Source organism: Equus asinus, chromosome 3 (genome assembly GCF_041296235.1).
Source record: "Equus asinus isolate D_3611 breed Donkey chromosome 3, EquAss-T2T_v2, whole genome shotgun sequence".
Lineage (NCBI taxonomy): Eukaryota > Metazoa > Chordata > Mammalia > Perissodactyla > Equidae > Equus > Equus asinus.
The window spans coordinates 93,698,921-93,721,092 of record NC_091792.1 but is presented as its reverse complement, the minus strand read 5'-3'; the positions used below and the strand labels follow the sequence as shown (position 1 = coordinate 93,721,092).

Below are 22,172 nucleotides of genomic sequence, written 5' to 3'. Positions count from 1 at the left end.
GGGGTAGCTACAACTCAGACCAAGTGACATGGAAAGAAAAAATCTCTTGGAAAAATAAATCACCATGAGTGGAGAGAAAGTGCTGAGGAACTACGCCAGCTGGCAGTGGCTTGAAGAAGAGCTACAAAATGTCCGGGGCCATGAGACGGGGTGCTTAGAATTCATCCTGTGCAACATTCCAAAAGCAACAGTTTTCATAAGAAACTAAAAGAGTTACTCAATAAATTGACTCAGGTCTATTGGGACACGCATCCCTTGAAAATGGCTGTCATAGGGGGCCGGCCCAGTGGCGCAGCGGTTAAGTTCGCACATTCTGCTTCTCAGCGGCCCGGGGTTCGCTGGTTCGGATCCTGGGTGTGGACATGGCACCGCTTGGCAAAAGCCATGCTGTGGTAGGCATCCCACATATAAAGTAGAGGAAGATGGGCACGGATGTTAGCTCAGGGCCAGTCTTCCTCAACAAAAAGAGGAGGATTGGCAGTAGTTGGCTCAGGGCTAATCTTCCTCAAAAAAAAAAAAAAAGAAAGAAAGAAAGAAAGAAAATGACTGTCATAGAAAGGCTTTGGACAAAATTTTCAGGACAGCTTCTGGTTTCTGTGAGAGGTTATTTGGCCTAAAAGCAGTACCCGAGTGTCACAGTGGCCCTCTTTACTGCATTCAGAATCTCTGGAGGCCAGAATTGTGACAGACTTGAATGCTCATCTCAGCTCTGGCACAGTGGAGCAGCCTCATATACTAGAGAAGTGGCTGCACGTGAAAATAGAAGACTGCCCAGTTGTGGTGGGGCAATTTAGCATGATACTGAGTTATTGAGAAATAACTACTGATGAGACCAGACACTCTTGTAACACCTGTGACAGCCACCAGAGCAGAAGGATTTGAACGAGCTACTGTGATTCAGATGTGGCTGGCTGACTAGCCTGGACACAGAGAACTAAGCCCCACCCCAGGACAGTAATGAGAACACAGAAACACTGACCGACCATATAAGGGAGGGGACTAGGATGATAAGGCACTGCCCTCAAGGACTGACTGAGGCAGGACCTTCCACTCCAAACTATGAAAGACTTCCAAATTATAGGAAGATTGCGATGTAATGAGTGAATGAGCACAATGAGGTTACTTTTGAAAATTTGTGAAACCATCATCTAAGTAAGCTAATGCAAAGCCAACTCTGGTTATGTAAAGATGCTTTGCCAAGTGACAGGTTTTCTGTTTTGCCTCTTCCTGAGCATGTGTAATGCCGTGGCAACGTCGCTGTCTAAGTGGCCTTGTCCAGGCCCCCTGCCGGACACAGTGTACACTGGCTCTCAGAGGCCCCCTGAGCTTTGCATTGCTGGCACCTCTTTCTTCTTCTAACAATAGACTCAGGTCAGGGTCCTGTGTGGCTGGCTTCTCCGTGCAGTGGATTTTTCCATTCAAGTTGCAGAATTGAACACGGCTCAAGAGTACGGTTCCTGCCAAATTTCATAAATGCCATTTTCTCTTTGCAGCAAAACTATTTTGAGAGAAGTTTTTCTTTGGAGCTTCAGCATACAGCTGTGGCTGATGTATAAAGCGCCAAGTACATAGACCCTAACCACAAACAAACTACAGAGAAAGGAAGCAAAGAACTGAGACCAAGCTTTTTCCTTCCAATAAACCAAGAGGGCTGCTTTAAACTCACTTGCAATACAGTTATGGTTGAAAGGGCTACATGTTCAGGGTTTTGTTTTGGTTTTTTTTTAAGAGAGGATGCAATCACCTGAGGTGAGGGGTACATTCACATCAAGATGTCTTCTTCATAACAACATAAAAGAGTAATTGACCAATAATCCAGAGAGAGAATGTCATATTCAAACACACACATATCTGTGCTTGGACAGCAACTGAGCATGCGATGGTCCATAACACGCCCTGCCTCCATCTGCTAAGGAGAAGCTAGTGTCGGTTGCTCTGTTGTCCCCTCCCCCTACCTTATTAAACAAGAAGGATTCTCTCTTGCCAGGTAACAATCTAAAGAAAAAAGAAATGAAGACTGGGGATAAAGACAAGTGCCCAGAGACGTTTGTTGAAGGACTATTTTAGGAGAGTTCAGTAGACTAGAACAATTTGAGATGTGAGGAAATTAAGGAAAATATATGGAGAGTTAGTAGGGCTTGTGACTTGAATACTTTTGAACCTTCTTCAAGAGACTAAAGATTCCCTATTACTTTTGAAAATTTGGACTCTACTTCCTTGATTGAAATTCTTGCAGAAACTGAATCATGGATTCATTTGGATTGCATAAATAATAACTTAATGTGGATCAGATGTGCTATATATTGATGGTGTTTTATAGACATGTACAAATTGTCTCAATCAAATGAGATAAACACATGGACAAATACATAGTAACTGTGAGTTAGTAAATATTAGAATTAATTTATTCACATCTTAAATTCATTCATTCAATAAATATCTTGAGCACCTAATATGTGCCAGGATATATTAAAAATTGAGATTTCAGGGGCCAGCCCTGTGGTGTAGTGGTTAAGGTCACTGCACTCCACTTTGGCAGCCTGGGTTTCTGGATCCAAGACACAGATCCACATCATTTGTCAGCCATGCTGTGGCAGTGACCCACATATAAAGAGGAGGAAGACTGGCACAGATGTTAGTTCAGGGCTAATCTTCCTCAGCAAAAAAAAAGAAAGAAAGAAAGAAAAGAAAAATTGAGATTTTAAAACTAAATAATGTGACTGCTGACTTTAAGGAGCTTGCAATTTAGTGGGGCAAGATAGATGTAAAACAGATAATTAACATGCAACACGATAAGCGAAAAAGATATGTACATAGTATTTGAGAACAGAGTGAAGAAATCCTGACAAAACCTGGCTTTTGCTTCTTGCAGTAGATGACATCTGTACTAGTTCAGTGAACAAAAGATGTGTGGGAGGTTGTCAAGGTGAAAGGAGAAGGAGAAAAAGGTCAAAGGCACAGAATCTAGGAAACAGAATAGTGGTGGTGGTCGTGGTGGTGGTGTGTGTGTTTCTCTGTTTGGGTGCACACACATGCAAGAGAACTGGAAGCAGTTCTGTGATAATAAAATATAACATATGTGGTCAAAAGTGACAAGAGATAAGATAAGAGCCATGCCTAGAGAAGCAGAAGGGTCAGGCAAAGGCTGCTCTGAGACATCATGCCAGCATTTCCTTCCATTTTCTCCATATTTAGGAATGTAAAACTCAGCTATAAAATATGGCTCTTGCCAGAGAGTACGTAGAAGAGTACAATTCTACATGGTAAAATTGGGATCGAGGAATATCAATTCTGTTGCCGTTCTCTTGAGTTCTTGCTGCTGGGCATGATTTCTTGCTGAAGAGATTTCTCTAACCAGTATCTAATCAAATCCCTAATTGATTCTCCCAAGGGACAAGTTGCTCTCTCTTATGACTTCATTTTATCTCATATATTTAAGTAATACTTCTTCACTGAGTAAAATGTGTGAATTTATTCTTTCTTTAGTCTTCAAGATAATTGTTTTTTTCAATAGCATCATAGAATGTTAGTGATGGAAGAGAGTTTAGAGTTTATCTAGTGCCACACTTGTTCAATTTACAAATATGAATACAGAAACTCAAGAAGCATATGTGATTTTGTCCATGGTCATAGAGTTAATTAGTGGCAGAGTTAGAGACAAAATGTATGATCTCTTATGGGAAAAAGATGGAATGAAGGAATTCTTATGGGTTGAAGAAATGTTAAATTGAATAATTCAACACTTAGAAAAGATTTTCATTAATGACAAATTTGAGCCTGCCACTCTGATTTCTGTTCCAGTTCTCTGTCAGTCTACACATGTAGCTAGATCTGGCAATTATCACTCAAGTCTCCCAAAGCATTCTCGAATGCTTTTTGTCAAAATATCTTGGACAACACCAGGACCTCCATCACATGAATGTCAAAAGAGATGAGAACCAGATTTGAGAACTCTAACTTGTATAAAGTTGTTCCTTTTATCCATCTTTGAGCCCTAAATTAACATTTTTTCCGTATCAGTCATGTTCTGAAGCATATGACAATCATCAAGTTGTTGGTGTTTGTTTTCTGCTTCTTTTGTCCTAATTAAGGTCACAATACGGTTTTGTTCCACTTTTTCCACTCTGTGGTCCGCTGTCTTGTTGAAAATGCCAAAGAAATCTTTAAATAGCATTGTCTTTCAGTATGTGCATTCTCTATTAATTCAGCAGCTGGATCAAAGAAAACTATATTATGTCTTATTGAAAAGTGCTTTATTTTTCTTATTAACCTTGGCAGTTTGACGATTGCCAAACGGTGCATGATTTATCATAAGGCTTCAATCAAGAGGGGTGAATTTTAGTACAAAATTAGATCAGAAAACCCATTTAAGGAAGTGTGCAAAACTTGATTTTAAATTTCCTTGAATCTATACATGTAGAACAAGTTTTCCAACGTATTTAAAAATTTTGGTGAACAGAACTTCTTAAAATTTTAACCTACTGATTGGAAAATAAACATTTAGACAGGATAATTTTTATATAGAACTAAACGATATGTACATCTTTCTTTTTTTGCTTAACGGCACCATTTAGTATGTCCTACTTTTTTCTGAAATTTATATTCCCTGTGGCTCCAAGAACAGTTCATTATCCCCAGTATTTGCTTAACATCTTCCCAACAATCTGCCAAATTAACAAAAAGGTAAAGCAATATGCACAATTATCAAAATAATTGACTAAGTATAGTTATTATTTAGAGCTATGTAGTTTCTCTATATTGTGACCTTACTATCCAGTAAACAATGACCTGGTTTCCAATTATCAAAAATTCCATTGCCTTCTAAAAGTAGACAAATGGCAAATTGTAGTGAGCTATCAGTTGATTTTTAAAAATTGCTTGGGCAAGTCTTAGGAACTACATCTGTGCTCTCGAATAGAAATTCAACAATCTAATACTACAGATGAAGTAAATGCCCTTTAAAAGTCTGATGAGTTGAAAGTATTCAACGATGGGGGCTAAGAGGTTAATAAAATCTGTCTCTGGAAATTAATCTGATAATTCTCCTTCCCTCAGTTGTCTTACATTGAGTACTGAAGCAGGGCCGGGGGAGGGGATTCACGAGCAAGGGACCGTTTGAAGAAGTTGTCTCAGAGGCGTCCTGTGAGGGAGGGAAGGAGGACGGACAGGGAAGCATGAAAGGCACAGCGGCGTTAACAGGAACTGTTTTGGTGCAGCAGTCAGACTGGACCATGTTACAGACTAAGTGCGAGGTTAGAAATGAAGACTTATGAGACTGAATAACTCCTTTGAGAAGTATTTTGGGGGGGAGGGTGAAGAATAACAAGCTTTACACTTTGGACCCAAAGGGGGCTGAGGGAGGAGTATAGAATGACTCCTCAGGAGTTGGTCCAACCCTCGGGCTGGAAAGTAGTGCCACGGATTGAAAGGAGCAATGAGGAAGAGCAGGACGGGGAGGTTTTGTGTGGGTAGGGATACGCCCAGTTCAATATCTGACATGTTAATTTTGAGATGCCAATTTACATGCCAGTGACTGTTGGATTTATGGATCTGGAACTCAGGACAGCTATCTGGGACAATGTATAGATTTGAGAGTCATTTACGGTCATTAAAATGAAGAGTGTGGTGAAACGTAAGATTCCCAGGGAGAAAATAAATCAGAGCTACAGGAGAGCCCTCACGGGATCCACAGTTCTAAGGGAGAGACAGCAGTGGAGACGGGGGAACGGGAGTGGTGTCACCACAGCAATCAAGGGGGACACGTGTCAGGAAGGAGGGTGTTGTCAGCCTATTCAAATGGCAAAGACACATGAGATGCCCATTTTCTTTGGACTTGGCACCAGAGGCCTCTGGTGATCCAAGAGAAAGCAGTTTCAAGGTTTGCTAAGTGAGCTAGAGTAATTGTGAGTCAACGAAGGCTAATTTTTTACAGAAACTTGGCTAAAAGGTGGAAGGTACTCCCATTGCTAATGGCACCTTCTATTGCTAAAGAGGTGGTAAAAAGATACTGGCTTTGATTCTTTGTTCTTCAAAATGAAGGTGGCCAGGGTATGATTGTGTGATCACTAGTGGAAAGTGAGAGAGAGGGCCCACACAGGGAAAGAAGAGGCTCACAGGCAGAAAAGAAAGAACGTACACAGAAGAGTACTGTATTGTGGGTTTTCCCAGTCTTTGTGCAACCGGCTCTATTACAGCTTTATCACATTCCTCTTCAACATCTTCATCATCCTACAAATTTCATACAGAGTAGATTTTCATATATTATCTCATTTAGTCCTTATAACAACCCTCCTCTCCTGAAGCACAGAGAGATTAAATAACCTATCAGCAAGGGGTGGAGGCAGTGTTTAAAACCAAACCTATCTGAATACAAAAATCCATGTTCCTAACATTTTCCCACCCAACTTTATCTTATAACATAGTTCCAGCTAATTTAACCTGTTGAGATAAATATATTTAAAAGTTTTCTTAGTCAAACAAAGCAACAGAGAACAACAGGGGAAAAAGTTCAATGTTATCCCTAGCTGGAGGAATGCTCGAATGCTATTAATTAGTATGATAGATACAAATTTCCATGTCCACTCAATAGAGAGGCCAGGATGTGCACTATATTGTGATGCTGCCACCTTGTGGCTGGCAAAAAGCAAACCTTAAGTAAAAGGTGCTTGAGTGAGAGTTCATCATGTTCATCAAATTGCTCTCACCCAGGGGTTCTCAGTTGTGGTTGCACAGTAAAATCATCTGGGGTTTAAAAATGCTGACACCTGAATCCCACCTCCAGTGATTCTGATGTAATTGGTCTCGAGTGAGATCTGAGCATCAAGATATTTGAAAGTTCGCCAGGTGATTCTAATGTTCAACCAAGATGAGGCCTCTGCTCTAACGCAGCAATCAAAGCAAGTTTTGTCACTTGCCTAAGTATGCTTCATTTGGAGAGATGCAAGGGAAAATATTCTAGGGCAAGTAAGTGATTTTCTTTCAGTCTTAAATGATATCTATTTCTTGGTAGAATAAAATGATTTGTGGACAGAAATCATCATGTACTATGACTTTAAAGAACAGAAACAGGGAGATTTGTGAATTGTAATCAAAGTGGACATGAGATTTTTATCTCCTAATCAAATTCAGTCTTTGGCCAAAGTGAGCAAGGAGAATCTTTGAGCTTCTTGAAGAAGCAGAGATTTCCTGACGGGAACAACAGAAAGAGCATTGGACTCAGAGCACCCTTGACTCTGACACCAGTAAGACAAGTGACATGGGGCAAGTCATTTAGCTTGCAATGAGGCTTAATTATTCTGGAAAGAGTTGCATATACTGCTTTATTCCAGAGGAAACTAATTCCAAATGTATAACAATTATCATACCAGGTAATTTGACAAACCTCTCTCGAGAACTTGGAATGTGCGCAGCATTGTATTATAATGTGTTATATACAGAAAGCACTAATGTTGCTTACAGACATCTTAGCACTAAGTGACCAGAGGAACGTTTGAAAGCTAGTAAGGCAAATTTTAATTATAATGTGAACGGAATATAATTTAAAAACTTAATTAAATAATGCCCATGTGACTTGACAAGAAAGTTAAATTCAGTTTTCTCTATTTTTCATTCTGTTCTGTAGCTCTCTGGTCACAAATTTATTAGCTTTATAGCATCAAAAAGTTTAATCATGTCTTGAAAATTGAAATTCTCTTTACTGTACCTTGGAAATAAAATTTTTCATAGTCCTTTAATCAAAAAGGCTGAGTAATTGTACCATCAAATATCCAGTGTCCAAGTCATAAATCTTTCTCTTTTCCTTCATTCAACATGTATTTATTAACCAACTACTATATGCTATCAGTCATCCTTGAATTCTACCATCCTAAACCCCAAATCTAATCATTTATAATTCATGTTTATTGTTAGCTTCTAAACATCTCCACCCATGTCTACTCTCAGGCCACCATCATTTCTAACCGCTGTTACTACAGATTTATCCCCCTGCCTGCCATCTTCCTTTTCTCTACTCCAGTCCCACTCCACAGACAGACTGACCTTTTAGAAGTTCAAATCTGATAATACTGTTCCTCTCCTTGCTGGTTTGAATAGCTTCCTTCATCCTGGGGATAGAGCACATGCTCCATCCCAATTCCTTCCTTGCCTGGTCCCTGCTCACCAGCCCAAATCATTGCTCACCATCCTCCGCTGAGTCAGCCCCAGAGACTGGAAGTTCTCCCAACGCTCTCTTGACCCTGGGGTTTTAGCACAACCCCTTCTTCTCCCTGTCTTTCTTCACTTGGATAATTCCTGCTTTAGCCATCACGTTTCTATTTAGATATTAGTTCCTCCAAAGGGCCTTCTCTAACCCACATTACTGAATTGAGTTTTTTCGGTGTGCTTCAATAAACCTAAAATTTGGCCTACTTTGTTACTCAACAGTTACTTGTTTTACTTCTCACTAGTCTGTGGGGACAAAGTCTTGAGGACAAAGATAGTATCTCTGTTTACGAGAGCCTAACACTGTGCATAATACATAATAGACACTCAGCGAGGCTTCTTTCCGAAGATAACATTTGAGCACAGATTTGAATGAAGTCATGGAGGGAGCCACGTGGCTGTCCGGAGGAAGAACATTCCAGGTGGAAGATGCAATGCAAAGATGCAGATCAGGGAGCTTGATTGGCATGGTTAGGAAACAGCAAGGAGGCCAGTGGAAAAGAGGAAGCACAGAAAATGAAATCAGGAAAGTAGGCAGGGGCCAGATCAAGCAGAGCTATGTTTTCCAAACTGCAGTCATGAAACAAATTGGTGAGTCATTGCTGGCATCTTTTAATGTAACGGAGAAGAGTAGACTGAGACAGAAAATAGAATATGAAGGTTTTCCTTTAGTGTGCATGTGTGTGTGCGTGCACACGTGCACAGGCAGGCATGCTGGGTCACCAGGTAAAACAGCTTTCTTACTATGGGTTATGATAACAAAATGTGGAACACTGAAGCAGAACCTTTAAGCCATGGTGAGTACTTTGAGTTTTATTATAAATAGGATGAGAAGCCCTTGGAGTATTAGCTGAAGAATTATGTAACCTGTTCCACATTTTACAAGGAAAACTAGGTACTCTGGAGAATAGACCACAGGGAATAAGAGTGGAGCGGGGAGACAAGTCAGAGACTATTACATGGTCCAGCGTAGAGATGATGGAGCAATGGAGGGGGAGTGGTCGAATCAGGATATATTTAGAAGGTAAAGTCAGTAAGATTGGTTGAGGATAATCATCATTTTCTAGAGTTTTTCTGAGGCTTAAATAAGATTGGATATGAGAAAGGGTTTTATAAACACTAGTGAAGTGCTCAGCGCAGTATAGCTGAATTCAATTCAAATGACATCTACTGATCACACAATATGCATCAGCCACTATGCTCACTGTTCTCTGCGCTCAGTAGGTAAAGCCGAATTTCTGCTCCCTGGGACTTTAGAGCAGTGGAGTTGGGGGAGAGAGACGCAGAAATGGAACATTTCAGCATAATGTGTGACATGATAGCAGGCTGTGGGAGGATCTAAGAAAAGTGTCAACTTAAAATTAGCAACAACTTTTATTGCAAGACTTTCCATGGACAAAAGACCACACGAGCCTCAATGATACTTCATATGACAAAAATGAGCTATAAAGGAGACGGAAAAAGTTCTGGGTGAAAAATCAACACATCGAATACACACGTTGCTGAGTTAGAGTAATAAGGTCACATGTCATTTGCAGCTCTGCCCTACAGTCACAAAACAGAAGCAAAGTGAGCGGGGCGGGGAGGGCGGGGAAGGGTCTTCAGCACTCCTGTATCAGTAACGACGCAATAACAATGCATCCTAGAGACACCAACCACAGAAAATGGTCCTCCTCTACTTAGCGTAGATGAGTAGCCCAAGGATATAGATCCACAGTGAATACGGAAACACAGTGTTAGAAACACAGAATTAGAAACTTCATTAAGGAAAACTGATTGGTCTACACTTTCTGCCTTTATAGGAATAATATTGTATTTTAACTTAAAATTCAATATTTTTTCAATTTCAAAATACTTTTATTAATTTAAAAATACACAATTTTTTATTACAAATCGTTATTTTTTTTCTCTCCTAGCACTGATCTCTCTGAAAAATCTTATAACAGGATATGAAAGTTCTGAATTAATGAAATTTTTCAATCAGGTATAAAGAGTTCTACTATTCTAGTAATTACTGCCCCTTCTACCTACATGGACTCAATATATTTGGCACATTATAAAAGAAAAGATTTATGCACCACTTTTATACACAGGATGTTTATCAGGAAAAAGTGGCAAATATTACTATTATAAATTCACTTCTATTCTAAATTCATTTCTATTTCTAAATTATAATAATAATTATACATAAATTATTAAAAGATCTCCTTTGAGAACAAAATAGACCTTTTAAAAGATATTGTGAAATAATAAAACGAGCACTGGCTGAAGACCTTTTCTTTTTAGCTGTAGGACTGCATAAAACATTTTAAAATTCTGTAAAACGGGAATAAGGGTACCCAGAGGTAGCGGCAGGGGTTCTTTTGGTTGGGGTAACGAAAATAGGAACATGGGTGGGAAGGTTAAAAAAAACAGTGAACACCAAAGTGATTAAAACATTTAATTAACTCAGTTAATTATTCTGAGGACCTACAGTGTGCTAGGAACATGTAGTTATATAGATGATGCAAATGAATGAGATAAAACACTTGTCCCCACATTACTTCTAGAGCAATAATTTCTAAGGTTCTGTGTGGTGGGGACAGGGTGCTCTGGTCGGGGGGCAGTGGTGATTGGGTGGGGAACAGAATCATCTCAAGGTGAGGAATTATTTCCAATTAATACTTTGCCCACAAGAATCTTACACATCCCACACATCTCATCGAGAATCATTGCCTTAATGAGTGTTGATGAGTTGATGACCATCACGAGTTGACGACTATGTTTCTCAGGTACGCGTGGAAGACAAAAGGTTGAGAATCACAGGGTTCCTCTTTACAAACACAATCATAGAGAACTATATACTAATAAAGGTATTACCATTACCTCTATTTTTTCCGTTTAATTAATATGTTTCATATAGTAAATTTTTAAGAAATAGAACATGCCTTTTTCTTCATAGTGAAATATTCTAAGAATTAATTTAAAAAGAAAATAATTTTAATGGAGCTTTTTGTTAATAAGATAGAAATAAATGACATTTTCATTTCCTTTATGTCATACAGGTTAAAACTGTTAGGTTTAAACTATTTCAATTACATCTGTGAGCTCAAAAGTCCCTCTTTAGTAACGTCATGTGTTTTCAAAGTTTATTGAGGACTTTCATGTATAATATCTCTTAAAACACTGTTAGATAGGACATTTCATAGGTGAAGATTACTTGTGGCAATTACACCACCAAAAACATATCTGAAGCTGTCATTCTGCTTTCATCCCCACTGTCATTGAAATTAATTTTATCAGAATCTCTTATCTCAACTACTTCACTGGCTTCCTAACTGGTCTTTCTCCTCATATTCATCATCCGGCCAGTCAGAAAGAATGGTCAATCTAAAACACATATCTCTGAGTATTCCTGCAGGCGCCCCCCCCCCCCCCCCCCGCTGCCTTCAGCATGGGTACACCCTGGAAAGGACTTAGAGGTGCTTTCTGACCTGGTCTCTGAGTACATTTCTCACCACTCTCTTCCCTGGGCACTGAATTACCTCGCGGTTCCTCAGGTGACCCCAGGAAGGTCTCTCCTCTCCTGGCCTTTGGGCAGGCCGCTACTTTTGTCTGGAAGATCCCACTCTTCCATCTCCCTTTGATTTGGCTAACTCTTGCCCATCCTTTTGGTCCCATTTAAGACTGTTCTTCCTCCTGAAAGCCTCTTCTGTCTGCTAAAAGATGGGTCAGACATTGTTCCTTTGGCTTCTGTAGCACCTGTGTTTCCCTTTTCATAGAATTTACCAGAGTGGTTATAATTTCTCGTTTAATTGTCTAACAATCTTACTATACTATAAGCTACTAAATAACAGGAACCAGGTCTTTTTATTATTATAATTAATGAATCCTCAATGGCCATGCGTAATTGAAGCTCAATAAAAATTTAAGGAGTGAACAAAGTAGACCTGTCCAAGATAGGATGGGGTCTTGAGTCCAGGTCTTCTAGTTGCGGACCCTGAGTGGCTTCCACTGTGCTCTACTATTTCCATGCATCATGACTTTGATCTCCATGCTCTGTAGCTCTTTGATTTCTCCCATTGCGCAGGACCCCTTGGTCTGAGGAAACTAGATTATATGCCACAATATTATAAATTAACTCATGGCAAGCCAAGGTTTTTGCTTAGATTGTTGCTAAGCCTTCCATTTGTGGGGCAACTACTCATCACTCAAGAACTTCTCTGTGAGTGTATGGATAAGAATTCTGGCTAGGAATGAACTTTTCTTTGGATTTACCTGGAGTCAGAAGGCAATGGAGCAGGAAACATGAGTAAGCCTGCTTCAGAAAAGGAAGTGGTGACAGATTGCTGTACTTGGAAAACAGCATTCTGGTGCATATGTCATGAAACAAAGTCATCAAAAGTGCTTTCTGCAGAACTTAGTCCAAAATAACAAACATCTTAGATATTTTCAGAAAAAGTGTCTGAGGCATGGCTATTTTCTCTCTCACTTCTTTCAGAGGAGCATGAAAGGAGTTCAGTTTTCAAAAAGCACACAAAGATGGAAATCAGATTCTCCCTGGAATTAGAAACTGTGAGGAATTTCTTTTGGTTATCAATTAAAAGTATTTTTCATAAACAATAAATTCCATTCTTTTACAACATATTGTGGGCCAATATTCCACAAATGACCCTATGAGTCTCATATTAACCAGGCAGCAAGTTATGGAAGTGGTTTTTATCATTCTTACGACCGTCTTGCCATTAGAAAGGGACATAATAATTTTATTATAGCACATACTCTGTGAAAGACCATAAACCTTTAATAGACTTATAAAAAGGGAGTGTAACCTTTTCAATATTCTGTCTCATCGTTGGGTGAATCCATTCTAGCTTTTCCTCACATATAATGGATGCCCTAGGGCCTAAGAAATGGTTCTACACTTGGGAAGAAAATGTTCAGATCCAGCCTTTTCCCTGAATCTGAAGGTTACCATGATTTAGCACTCAAGAATGCTTCCTGCCTACCCTTTTTCTGATTCGGCAGGTTCTCAAACTTTCAGTGCAGTTTTAGTACAGTTCTGATGACATGCTGAGTTTATCTCTAGAGTTTTCATTTGGGGCTAAAAAAAGCCAAAATAAATCCTACAGATTTAATAACTGTCTGTTTTCACATGACCACACATATTCATTTTCAGCATCATTAAGGATTATATTTTCTAATTATTTTTCCCTTCTCTCCTAGAATGTGAAATTTCTCAATTTACCTCCTAACCTTGATAGCATAACCAACTCTAAGCACGATTTCTGAAACAAGATGGTTGATTAATTCAACACTATGTTCCCCCGCATAGTGAAGAAATTAAATTAGGTTTTTTTATGTGTTTTTGCTGTTCACTTGTTTGTTTCACTTTAACGTTGCAATACACAACATAACCACCTTCTCAGAAAATGGACAAAGAAACAAACAAAAATCTTCGGAGACAAATGAGGCAGAGAAAAATGGATAGCGCAAAGGAAGCATGTCCGTAATTAGGAGAAACAAAGTGGAGGGAAGATATGATGGAAGTTGGACCTGTCATTCTCCTGGACTCTGATGTCAATTGCCAAACAATGCCAATGGAGATCTATGAACCAAGCTGCCAACCAAACCCTTGAAAGCTTCATAGCACAAGAAATGAGCTGGCTACTTGAAAATTAGACTTTGGCTGTTAATCTCCATTTCTTGAAGAAATGCCATTTTTAACTTGCCAAAACCACAGGAAACTTTTTCTTACTTTCAATAAATTTTAAAAATCATAATAATGAAAATTGAAAGCATAATGCTTTATATTTTTCTGTCACTTTCCCTTATATCCCTTTCCCAAAAAAAGTAGGACCTTTACAGATGAAAGAGCCTTTTCATACAAATAAAAAATTACCTCAAGGAAATAAGCTGAGATTTTAATGGTAAATTATCCCTATTTTTGTAGCCCCCTCAACCAAAACTTTGTCCACCATACTGGTGCTTTTAAAAATACTAAGAATTAAATTGGGAGGTAAAAGCTCCGAAAATCTCAAACAGCCCATGAGCTATATCCCTAGGAAGATGTACGTTTATAACTATAGGCATATAATCATGGAATGATTTTCACAAGCTTTCAGAAGCCTATCCAGGGAATCTCCAGGGGTAAATGAATCCCAGGATAAGCAAGCTCAGTGCCAGGCTGTGACCTCTGAAGGGCAGGGAAACATCTCCCTCATCTGTGCATCTTTAGCTCTGGTACAGTGATCAACATGGCACATGGATGCAACAAGCATTCCTTACATTGAATTGTGCAGGATGGGCATGTACATATTTTGGGATCTTAACAAAAAGAGAACATACTATTAAAAAGTTCAACACATGGGGCCCAGCCGGTAGCATAGTGTAGCGGTTGGGTTCGTGTGCTCCACTTCCATGGCGTGAGGCACACCAGTTTGGATCCTAGGCGCGGACCTACACACCGCTTATCAAGCCATGCTGTGGCAGGCATCCCACATTTAAAAATTAGAGGAAGATGAGGACAGATGTTGGCTTAGCGCCAATCTTCCTCAGCAAAAAAGAGGAGGATTGGCAGCAGATGTTAGTTCAGGGCTAATATTAAAAAGAAAAAAGTTCAACTTGTAATTAAACCTCATCAAATCTGGTAAAGATGGAGCAAAGAAAAACATTTTAAGTAGCAAACAGAGCAGATTTAGAAACTTAAACAGGTCTACCCACCAAATAAGTATTACTGCTGGGGATAGAACGGAGGTGGCCTTTAAATTACAAGATTTACATATAATTATGAACATGTGGGCCTTGCAGAAAACATCACCACTTCTGCAGAGCAGTATCAGTTTCTTTATCAGTAAAGGTTCTATACTGAAAACACTCAGAAGATAGGAGAATGGGTAGGAGTGCCTTACAGTTGCCCTTGGACTTATGCACACAATAGTTGAGAGGAGATTCTTTTACGACAGACAAAAAAAATTGTGGGGAGGGAACAGTCTAGTTTGATTATGTTAGCAACATTTCAGGCAGGCACACAAGGCAGGAATGCAAATGACCAAATAAGGTACGTTTCCCAGAGATTAGCCATTTTTCTGACCTCTACTTATCTCAAGGCAAAGCTAACAGAGGTTCTCTCTTCGGACTCACTTTTATTCTTTTCCCCTCTTTTTCTTTTTCCTCTCACTGTAAAATTTGGTAAGTTTTCATTGCCAGAACACCTTACAAGTTCCCACATTGACTTCGTTGCTTATCTCTTTATGGGTATTACACTACTGGATCCTAGGCAGATGCCGCAATTGGATAATCTCTTTCTTTCCAGGATGAAAATATTAAGAAAATAAAATATACTCTCACAATTGCCAACTCCTTTGAGTTAAGTAGGTGGATCTCACAATACCTAGGAAGTCAACTAGAAGAGAAGAAAAAAAATCATAGATTTGGAAGAGCCTGACAGGACATTATAACTCAGCCTTTCAGAGAGCACCAGATGTGGAATGTTCTAGAAAAATAATTTCTGTTCCCTCCCCAGCTTTTTAAAAGAATTCTCCTCCCGTGGTCTATTCAAGATATTATCAATATGCACTGTCTAAAGGGCTCAAGGTAATATACGAAAAGAAAAGCTTGAGCACAGACTCTACCAGTCAGCAAAACAGGTATTTCCTGAGAAGGAACTATTAATAACTACTCGAGCTTTGACATTCGAGAACCTTATCTGTTCAGTGGATTCTGAATATCCCAATGATTTGAAATCAAGAAGAATGCTTTTCTTCAGTAGAATAATTTGCTAAAATTAGCGACAAATGAATTAGTGTTTGAGTGAAGTACATATTCTTCTTAGGAGTCATGTGGGGAGAGGGGCCACTAAAAGCAGGTGGCTAAATCTATCTACAGCAAACATTTTGACAAGCTCCCACCAACATAATACATGGCATCAAAACAACCCCAATGTGATTCAAAAGACATCTTCACTTTAACAGCTGAGACACTGGGCATGTGAAATGTAATGGAAGTTATATTTTCTCTGGAAGGCAATTAGTAAATTGCTCACATTTTGCTGCTGAAAGCATACATCAGCATGAACAGATGGAAACTCAGGACTCCACAAATGGCAGATATTAGGAATTAGAGACATTAATTTAACTTTCGCCAAGCAAATGAGAATCACAAAATATGAATTGCTCTTTCTATAATTAAACACGTAATTGGAGTGAATCAAATGCATACCCATTGTAGCTCATGTTTCTTCCTACTTCTCTCTAAATATGTCTATGTTCTGAGTATAACAAACCTACTTGAGTTCAACTCCACACTGAAAGGGTCTTCCATGACAGATAGATGGCACTAAACTATTTCTCAAATTAAGCCTGCCAGGGTGTCGCATAGCTTTTTCACAGCGTGATGCATGCCGCAATAATAAGAAATCATAAGACTCAAAGAGGTAGTCCTTGTGTCAGGACAGATGGAGGGAACAGCTGAGAGAGCGGTTCAGCCGCTTTATTAACTCTGTGTGAGTAGAACAAATCATATTTAAAAGAATTCATAGGAACATTTAGTCTGAAAAACAGAATTTAAATGATGGCAATTTTAGAACGCAAAGAAGAGAATAACGATGTTTCACCTTACAACGTCACTCAGTAACCTCTTCATCATTCCAACTCTTTAAAAAAAAGGTCACCTGTGACCTGCACACAGATTATGGACCAGACCAGTGATGGGCACTCGGGAAATATTTAGACTGACTTTCATATTGAAAACACATAATGAATGCTATAACATACTATGGAAATTAAATCACTAATGTTAAATATTTCAGATACCATTGTTAATTATTCTTCTCCTGACTCTGAAATGGGGTAGTTTGTCCTACCTGTGAAAATATTTAAGAGAATTTACATATCATTTTTGTTTGATATTCTTAAAATGCTAAAAACAACCTGAGAAATCTTTCTGAGAATAATTCCCTTTATAAAACTTCCACGTGGGACTTTCCCGAGAAAACTCAACTGACTGCTTTATCATATACAGTGATATGTCTAGTTGCAAAGATAAAAGAAAAACTCTGTATAAGTTTTCCAAATTTAAATCCTGGGTGGGGTAAAAACATGATAAAAAGAAAAATGAAGAGGATTTCTTTTTTTACATATTTGAAATGAGTGTACCTATATAGCTCAAGAAGCAAACCAGTAATATCACTAATAAATCCTGGGTCATACACAGGGACAAAGCACCAGGAAGTCTTTCTTGTTTTAATGAAAAGCAAGGGAGGCTTTTTACTTATTATACATTAAGAGAAACTAGTTATCTTATTATTTTGGTGAAATAGAATTTTTCTTCCTGAATAAAAATTTTCAGGTTACTACAAAAAAATTCTCAAGTAACTCAAGTGTTGCATGTTATGTTTACTTAAATATTTAAAAGGTCCTTTCTACAGCTTGAGAGTTACTATTAAATTTTATATTATAAACTTCACATCCAAACTGGCTTTCTTCTCAGGCACACTAGACACAAACAAAAATAACATCTATTCACTGTTTTAAGCATGTGTCTGTATCCCATGGGGGAAATCAGGAAACAGAAACAGTAGTTTCAGAATTTCAGATTGATTTCTTATTCAGAAGCTATCTTGAGGACATGCCTTCACCTTTTGATGTTAGTCACCAAAGGGAAATGTCAGGTATAAAGACTTTACTCTCCTTTCCTCCCAATGGGACAGATACGGCCTATACAGAGAGCTGTTTTCATTTATAACTCATTTAAATCATCTCTTCTGGATACTTCTCTTTTAACACAACAGTGTTAAACTCAGATTCACCAATTTAATAAAGAGATTATAAAGTATTTGAAGCAAGCACATACATTTTATTCAGTGGCTTATTGCCAAAAAATGGACAATTACTGATGAACTGTTTGAACATTAGATGCATCAAATTCATATTCATGCTAGTTAATGTTTTTTCTTATTCCTAAATTTATACATTCTGAGTCTGGCAGAATGTATTTAATACATTTAAAATTGAATATATTTAGAAGCCTATTCTTTACCACATTGCCTTAGGAACTTATTATGGACTCAAGAGAATTCAGGGGAAGACAATGGGCTAAGTCGTAGTTAATGAAGACAATACAAACAATAACTCATTCATGAAGTCGGTTTAACAGAGCAAGTTAACACATGGTATTCATAATCAAATGTTATTAGCTTTTACTATAAAAATAGATTTAAGAGAATTAGAAGTAGAAAAGGAGAATAACTCCCCATCATCACCCTTAACCACTTGAATTTTCTTTGAAGGCCCCAAATAGTCAATATATTTATAGATGAACCTTTAAACTATAAATGAAGTCTTTCCATTACTTAGTATATCAACTTCAGGATTCTTTGATTATTCAATAGTAATCTACGCGTTTCAGTTACTAAAACCTGGTCAAGACATTGATTTATATTCAAAGCCAAATAGGTTTTTAAAAATCACGGCTAGAGATAGATGATCATACTGTGTTAAATATATAACATAATTTGTTAAATATCTTCAAGCAATTGATGCACATCAGGTTAAAGACTGGAAGACAGTCATTGCAATTTAGTTATAACTGATTAACAGTGAGATGAACAAGTTATTACAGATTCTTCTTAACATTCAGAAAATTTTACACTAAACAAGTTAAATAGTAAATAAGACAGATAATTTATGTTCAAAGATGATGTTGTAAGATTCCCAGTCAATAAAAATTTCCATTAGCTATTAACTGAATAAAAACGCACGACGATCAATGAAAGCAGAGAACTTGTTTTTTGTTATTAAATTTGCTGCTGACTCACCAGCAGCTAGGTCAGTGTTGGACACACAGTGTGGGTTCAATAAATATTTATAGAATGAATGAATAAATATTAAACTGTTAACAAATAATCAAAGCCTCTGTGAACAGCTTTGTAGGGGCTGGATAAAAAAAAAAGAAAATGTTAAGAAGAGAAGGAAAGACAAAGAAGGAAGAAATAACAAAGAGTGAGTGAGAAGAAAGAACGATAGACGTCTTTTTTAGTGTATTTTACCTACTTGGCAACAGGAAGAGTAGAATTAAAGCAACCTAAAGGAAAGCAGATGGCTGGCTCCCTTATTCCCCCAAGGACATGGCGTCCAACATTGGCTCAGCTAGCTGCAGGCCATCAACCATAGAACAAACACTGGAAAAGTGACACCAGCATATAAAAGGAAGGAAGTACACACATTCAGATGGAAACCCAATGAGAAACACTCTTATGCCAAGACTATCAGGTTGCCAAGAAATCACAAGACACCTGAGGAAATGAAAAAGTTATTAGGAGTTATTAGGGGTAATGTTTTCTTCACTTTTACCCAGTGAGGCCCCTGAGCGACCCTTCCAACAGGCAAAGTCTTCTCTTCATATTAAGTATGCCTGACCAGTTAGTTACTCCAATTTTACCTAGTCAGGGATTTTAGAGCTGCAAACGAGGAAAGAATGAATAGGTGAGTACCAGCCCTGGGCCTATTTGCCCACAGATACAATCCTCACTCTTCCTTTATCTGTTCTGTGTCTGACGAGCCGGCCCTCCTCGTAGGCTGCATTTCCCAGGCTCACCTATCAGCTGACCTAGGGCGGGTCTCAGCCAACAGGAGGGAGACAGTACTAGGAGATGGAGAGAGTGGGGAGCAGCCAGGCCGTTTCTCTCGTTCCTCTTTCCAGAAGCAGCTGTATCTCCTCCGTGTCTGTAACCCCGGCTCCGACTGGGAAGGACCCATGGGCTCCAATAGACCATCTCCTCTACTGGTGTTGGTAGTGGCATCCCACTGTTGCTAATTTCAGGGTTGTTCCAAGAGCATCTGATTTTGACTTTTGCTCTGCAATTGGAAAATATCCTCAGCTTTGCCACTGTTTAAATGCCCTTTAGGGTGGCATCTGCTCAGACCTCTGAGCTCAGACCACATGTCTCTCCTGAACTGGTCTTATCCGCCTGCCCTATCAGATTTGTCCACGTATCTGTGCCAGCTCTCACTGTGGATTGCTCAGACCAAGCTCTGGAACCTGTGCTACTTCGACCGCAGGCTTCCGATTCTCTTCTCAATGCTTTCTGATCCCACGCCCTGCCTATTTCACTCTCCCCATCCTGGTTTCTGGTCCAGCATCCCTGTGGCTGCTCACAGTTGTAGAGCTGATAAACCTGAATGTTGATATTTGCTGAACTGCAGCACCAAACTATTCTGCAATAATAAGCTCTCACTTAAGGTTTACCTTGAACAGATTTCCGGACACACATAACATCAAAATTTACACATCTATGTCACAAGAAGATTGAAAATATTGCATACTTCCTGCATGATTGCTCATCCTTTCCATGTGTTCTCTTTGGTAATGACCAATAAGATACAACAGCAGACAAGAAGATGACTAAAATAATGTCAGATAGTAACTCTGCTCAAAAGGGCATGAAATCTATGATGGCCTTGCAATGAAAGAGCTTAATATAGTCAGGTTAGCTTGTTCCTATAAATTCTTTTATTGTAGGCAAAAAATAACATAATCCCTAAAGTAATGAAATAGTAAATAATAATATTAGTAAAACATTTAAGACTCTGTTAATTACCTTATGTTATAAACAAACAGCAAATGTGTAACATTACTGACTATTCTGGGCTTATGTTTTCCATGTGCTTGTTTTCAATGAACTTCAGCACTAATACATGTAAGTGTTACTCTGTTTCCCAGGTAATGTTCTCACTGGGAATCTGAAGACCAGTCTGTTTAACTCAGGATCTGTTCTCCACCCAGCCTTGTCCCAATTCCCAAATTAATCTGGAATTAGGTAAGAAATAATAAACAAGCTCAGCACTGGGCTTACTTCCCTTTCACCTCGCTCCACTCATACTGGCTGGATTAGTCGCAGCTTTTCCCTTGGTCTCTATAAGGATGGCATGTGTACTTACATTCCCACCCAAAACATTGCCAACCTCTCAGTCTGCTCCTCAGCTGGAGCCCCATGTTCCAACCTCTGTCCTAGCATTCTCTCTTGTAACTGACATGGCTACCATGCAGAAGGTCCTGTGCTGCCTGTCACTCCTCCTCTGGGTTCTCAAGTACCCAGGGCTAGTGCACTAAAGAACAAAGTTCTTAGATACCAGCTGCCTGGCTGGTCCAACCTGCCCCTCTGTCCAGATTGCCAGAGCAATGTTTTGACCACTTAGGACCGACTGTGGGCCTCTCTGAGACAGAGCCTTCAACACAACAGTGAGTCTGACTGATGACTGCTGGCCGTGAGCCTGGCCCCTAGTACCTAGTCCCTCCTTAGACGATGATTCCAGTGTCAGGTCCTGACTCTCCCTTTTGTCATTAATTGTGGAATAAAGAAATGTCCTTCTCTGACCCCATGCATTTTTAATTAGCTTCTTTATGAGGATTACTTTGGGTTTTGATGTCTTTGGTTCGGTGGCTGAGCATATCTCCTCTCCCCCTAGCAATGCAGAACCATTACAGAAGCCATTAGTGAGGCTCCTGCTCTCAGGAGTTTCTCAGAGTGCTCTGGAGTCTCCGTGAGAAATAAAACTGTGTTTTAAAAAATGGTGACCGCATTTCATGTTCTCCTTAAGCCCCCCTTTTATCCGCCCTGAGACACAGTTAATCAACTCCTTCTCAGCTTGCAATTCACGAAAATGCTCCTACAGGAACTCCAGACCCCTACTCCTGGGGGTTGCAGGCTGAAGGCCACCCTTCACCCCAGCAGGGTCGCTAAACTCAAGAATCTGGTAAGAAACAAGGCAACTGATCGTCATTTCCATATTTCCCTCCAACAGGGCCCAGGGAGGATATTGAAACTGATTCCCCCAGACAGCCCTGAATATCCCCTAGTTCATAAGGGTGGTTTTAATAGGATTTACAAACTATATAATTTATCTTTATTTGGTTTAGACTTGTGGCACTGAATTCTCTCACCCTCGGCAAGGCAGAGGTCTGTATACATCAGCAAAAAAAGGACCAACACTTTA

General features: G+C 39.1%; 1 protein-coding gene across 32 annotated transcripts in view; it reads right to left on the bottom strand.

Moving 5' to 3' along the window:
* Positions 1–22,172, bottom strand: part of MAPK10 (mitogen-activated protein kinase 10) — a 300,681-nt gene that overhangs the window by 19,916 nt on the left and 258,593 nt on the right. The gene's annotated exons all lie outside the window — the stretch shown is intronic.